Source organism: Grampus griseus (assembly GCF_964374135.1).
Source record: "Grampus griseus genome assembly, chromosome: 14".
Classification (NCBI taxonomy): Eukaryota; Metazoa; Chordata; class Mammalia; order Artiodactyla; family Delphinidae; genus Grampus; species Grampus griseus.
Genome location: NC_139008.1, coordinates 79,415,063 through 79,421,062, shown reverse-complemented (window position 1 = coordinate 79,421,062; position 6,000 = coordinate 79,415,063).

Below are 6,000 nucleotides of genomic sequence, written 5' to 3'. Positions count from 1 at the left end.
GCATCTCTCCAGGACCCTCCTCATTTTCCTAATAGGCTCATGTATGTCTTGAGCTTCTCAGGTAACCTGAACTTGCCTGTTGACCTTCCTAACAGCATCTTTTGAAGACAAAACGAACTGGCAGGAAGATGTTCCACTAACTTGTGTTGTCCAAGCATCAGCTGTCTCAAAATAAATCTCAGAGGGCATGAATCTCAGTCTAATCTTCCCAAAAGCAGACACAGTACAGATAGCCTATATTGTTGACTAAGGTAAAAGCCGCCAAGATCTGTGTATAGGGATTAGGGAAGATAAAGCTGGTAGAAGTTTAAGAGCTGTGCTTATATTCTTCTGCCAAGCAGTAAGCAAACATTCACTTATGTGTTAAGACCCAGCTCAAACATTACCTGCTCTGAGAAATCTTCCCCAGTCTAACCGGCACTGGTCCTATCTGTCTCTGCATCCCCACAATGCCCCAGCCCTTCCTTTCCTGAAAGAATTTACCACATTACATTGCAATGAGAGTAGAGTCATATCTTACGAGAATCAGGTTGAAAAGTCAGAGCCCGGAGCAAAGATTATGAAAGGAAAAATTATCTTTCAAAACCCCTTAAAAAGGTCCCATGATACAGATGGACATACATCTTCTCAATGAGTCCATCACAGGTAGTTTTTCCTCCAGCGTTGGAAGAAATCACTGTGCCTTTGGTTAAGCACCTCATAAAGTGGTTGGCTTGCTTTTAAAGACCACATTGCATGAAAAATAGAACGATGCTGAATCTTAACTGCCAGAATCATCCTCAACATCAGAAGATATCCCATGAGAGGATCACTGAGAAAACCCCAGTTTCCTATCCCCACCTCACATTCTGGCTAGGGTCTACATTTAGTGAGTGGAATAACAACCCTGGCCATTTAAGTAATTACTTCTTCCTCTTACTTTTCATTCTTTGTGTACAGCTGAATTCACAGAGGCTAAACCCAGTATCTACTATAACATGTGTCTCTCTCGCTAGGGTCCACTTGACTGGAACCTTCCTAACATCTACCAATGTGTGTGTACACACCTGGTATTAAATATATGAGGGAGCGAGGGGTGGAGGGAGAAAGAGAAAAAAAAGGATAGATGCAAGAAATGGGCACCAAACAAGTTCATTCCCGGAAGGTGTGTTAGGTTGGTTTCCCCCAGAAGGAGACCCCAAGACAAGGGTTTGAATGGAAGGTGATCTCAGGAGCATGATGAAGGGAGATGTGACAGTGAACAAGGGGCAAAAGCCCTCCCACAAAGGGTGAATGAATGAGCAGGTGACTGCTGTGGGCGCCTGGAGCTCAATCCTACGGAGGATTTCTGGGAGTCAGCATAGAGCGCAACTCATATGTCTCCTATGTAAGCAGCAAGGAGGCTGGAATATTTATCCACCAACTCCACCCACAAGCACAGGCCAATACTCCTAGGGTGAGAGAAATCCCTCAGGCTGAGATCTACAGGCTTTGCCACAGGAAGCCACAGGCATGTATGAGGTGGGTGTGTACTGAGGGAACATGGGCACCACACTGACATCCATCGTCACGGAAGGGAATGGTGTTCTGTCACTTTTATTTCAATCTATGCCCATTTTCTTTCCACTAAAAAGACTTTTACTCTAATTTCACCTAACCAGTGAGCATTGTCAATTACAGCAGGGACATTAGAATTTGAACATCTTGGGATTCTTTTTCCTTTGCAAAACACTGCTTTCTTTATGACTGTAATTTAACAATGAGCCTAAACTATGTCACCTGTGTCCCATGCACAATCTCTTTGTAATCTTTGAATGAATGAGTGCTTTGGTTTTACAGAAACTTTTGAAATAAAAAATCTATGTATACATTCTAATTTCACTCATCTTTTAAATGTACATAAATATGTATACTAAATCTATAAATCTGTATAAAGTTGTTTCCAGCAACTAGTTGCACAGTATTCTTGACGGTTAACATCATTCACATTTAAATGTTTATACTAAGCAGAATTTTTCATTAGTTACAACAAATCTATAGACTAAAATCAAAATTTTACAATCTTGAAAAGAATTCTCCCTTATTGTCCATTAAGAGGTTATCATGAGGAAATGTTCGTTAAAGGTAAAAGTTAAAGATCACAAGATGATGAGGCAAGCAGACTTCCCTTTAAATTTTCACATATATGCCAACACTTGAGTGCTATAAATAGAGGACTGCAGAAGCTAGGAGATGAGTTATATAATTCTGATTCAATGCCCTGGATTTGGGCAGCCTATTCTGAAATCATGAAAACCAAAATGAAGACCCTTTTTCTACAAACAACAGAATATGGATTTAGAACACTTATGTTTTGTTAAATTTTTGAGCATCTCTATTTCTTAGCCTATTCATTGGCCTAAGCCCCAAATAAAAATTTTTCCCTGCAAGTTTTTATGCATATGGTGCACTGGAATACTAATTCTCCTCATTAAAATCCCAGTCCATGCCACTGTCCAATGTGTCTGAAAAGTTCAAAAAGGTATGCTTTCCTTTAAGCAAAAGCTGTGTAGAAATCCCAGATCTTTTTTTTCTTGCTGGTGAGAAGGGAAAGGTGAGCTCACTCTCTCTGGGTCGATGCCTCAACCTTCAGCAGCCCTTCATGACTCATCCCTTCAATATCTGCCCTTGAGTTTCAGACCCCTGCCCTGGACCATCACCACTGCCTCACAGACCCTTTCTTAAATAAATAACACCAATTTTTTAAACTCCCAGATGCTTCTGTTATCTTAGGGGATGCTAATGGTGCATTCAGTGGTAAAGACTAGATTTGCTTCTATTGTGACCACTCCCTAGAAACAGGACGGACCTTCACCCAAGATGTGGTTCGAATGTCAAGACTCATGACACTATACACATACCAAGAGGGGATGAAGAGGTTTACTAATTGCAACATGGGGAGTAGGGAAGGCTCCCAAGGAGGTCTACATGCCTTGAGAGCAGGGAAAGAAGACTGATGTGGGGTCTTTATGGTAGTTAAATGCGGGGCCCACGTGAGGGTTTCCATGTGTGGGCTTAAACATCCTGCCAGCAACAAAGTCCATGGAATTACCTAGGCTTTCTTATCAGCTTGCCCAGATGTGGGGCATATGGAGAAGGATGAATGAAGCCTAAATGTTGTCAGCAAACATCAAAAAACAAATGGAGTCAGACTATTACAGCTTTCCTATTAAGTCAGATTTTCATACATTGATATAATCATAATAAAGAACATAACTGACAATTATTTGGGTATTTACTACATACCAGACATGCACTATTTACACATCATTTCATTGAATTCTCACAAGCACCCTAATAAGAGTTAGTGACTTTGAGTCCCCCCCAAAGGAGAAAAGGAGTCATCTGTTTGAGAAGTTAGGGCAGGAACATAGTGAAAGACTGGGAAAGAAAGGAAAGCTAATAAAGGATGCTATAAAAATCTGGTTACCACTGCAGGTATCTGGAACTCAGTATAACTCAGGACCCTTAGAGGGATGTGTGGGGCATACTCAGTGATGTCCCCCTGGGGGAGAGGGGGGGCGAAGAAGCTGAGATGTTTATCCACCCTCCCATCCTCACTGTTGGGAGGTCGAACCTGGGGGCATCATCTCCAGCACTCCCAGCAGTGCAGAGAAAGTTTTCCAGCAGAGAGATGCTGGTGCTTGAAGTAAGCAGCTATTAGCAGGTATGGGAACTGTCCTCTGAATAGCAAAGCACTTCCAAGGTGAGCCATGGAGACAAGGCAGCCACTATCTACCTACAGAAAGGAACTAGTATTATCCCCATTTTATGGGGATATGAAAGCTCAGAGAGGATAAATAAGGCTTTCCAAGATCACACGTAATAATCATTAAAGAGTTGGAACTAAAACCCAAGGCCATATGACTCCTGAGCCATATTCATAAGCAAAGCACACTGATATAAAAGGGCTTTGCTACTTTCAGAGACTGGAATTGAAACAGACAGAGGCAGTGTGGCAGAGTAATAAGAATATGTGCTCCTAAGTCAGACTGTATCATTTCAAATAACACTGCCACTCACTAGCTTGGTAACCTTTTAACTTCTCTGTGCCTTGGATTCATCATTTATACAATGGAGATAATTGTTGCACTTTCATCGCATGGCTATGGTGCCTCATAAATGTTGTCTTTTTTTTACACGTTTGGCTGAGTGTCAACTCAGGAGGTATCTTGATATCTAAAACCTATAATTTTAGAAAATAATTTGTCTGACCTGGTTTACTTTTTGGGAAGCATTTTATATGATTACATATTTTTAAAGATATATATATATATATATAGGCATTCTTCCCTTTTCCATGTCATTTTCTCAGTCTTTCACTGTTTCTTGCCCAAACTTCCAAAATAAAAGATTTCTTTTTTTCCCCAAATCCTTCAAGCTGCCCTTTTGAGAGGAACCCAAGCAACTATAAAATATAAAAATATATTGGTAAAATATGTATATATGAGATAAGAAAATTAGCCCAGTCAGGTCCAGGTTGGGTTTATTGTTTATCTCTGATCCCTCTGCAGATGGGTTTTACAAGACTTGTCTTTCTACAAGCATCAGCAGAATTCTACCCAGCACAGTCTCTACTCCAGGCTTCGGGGAGGCAAAACGCTGGGGTAAAGGAAGGCAGAGAAAAAGCCAAGTCAAATAAAACCCATATTTCCTGGCTACTCAGTATCCAGAGAGTCCCTGGCCCCTTAAGTAGACACAGCACCCAAGAAAAAGCCTGTCTTAGAGGTGATATGCTGGCAAATGTTCTGGCTGCATTACCTCTGGACCATTCTGCGTCCCTGTCCAAACCCTCCTCTCTCTATGCTCAGTAATAATGACTCATTGTCTACTGAGAACTTACCACGTGCCTGATGCTGTTCTAAGCACTTTGCATATATCCACACATTTAACCCTTACGACAACCCTAGGAGACAGCTGTTTATTATTATCATTCTCTTTTCATATTTGTGGAGACTGAGGTATACCAGGAATTGGGCTGACTTCCATCAAATTTCAAGTACTTCTTTCAAATGGTTCTGTTGGCCATTTGCATCATGGATACTTAACCCAATGAAAACCAACATTTCAAGACCAGATTTGGGACATCAAATTTCAGGTTTCCTAAACGTTCCCGCATCTACCCACTCATCCAACTTAAAGTCAATTACCCAGGGCTTCCCCGGTGGCACAGTGGTTAAGAATCTGCCTGCCAATGTGGGGGACACAGGTTCGATCCTGATCTGGGAAGATCCCACATGCCGCGGAGCAACTAAGCCCGCATGCCGCAACTACTGAGCCTGCATTCTAGAGCCCGCAAGTCACAACTACTGAGCCCACATGCCACAACTACTGAAGCCCAGGCGCCTAGAGCCCGTGCTCCACAACGAAAAGCCACGACAATGAGAAGCCTGCACACTGCAATGAAGAGTAGCCCCCGCTCACCGCAACTAGAGAAAGCCTGCGTGCAGCAACGATGACCCAATGCAGCCAAAAATAAATAAATTAATTTTAAAAATAAAATAAAATAAAGTCACCTACCCAACACACCCCAAAAAAAGCTTTTGAAAAGTTCCATACAGGGCTTCCCTGGTGGCGCAGTGGTTGAGCGTCCGCCTGCCGATGCAGGCGACACGGGTTCGTGCCCCGGTCCGGGAAGATCCCACATGCCGCGGAGCGGCTGGGCCTGTGAGCCATGGCCGCTGAGCCTGCGCGTCTGGAGCCTGTGCTCCGCAACGGGAGAGGCCACAACAGTGAGAGGCCCGCGTACCGCAAAAAAAAAAAAAAAAAAAGTTCCGTACAACCCCATGGAGATATCTTTGGATACTCAAGCAAAAAAGCAAGGCAAGTAAGGCAGAATATGCGCGAAAAAGAAAGCCCTTTGTTCTGCTAGCTAAAACAGCCATCCACAAACTGCTTATCAGGTGTTTTTTGTTTTTTTAAAAAAATCAAGAAAATCTTCAGAGATTTTAGCTTAGAAATAAAATACATCTTTCATCGGAA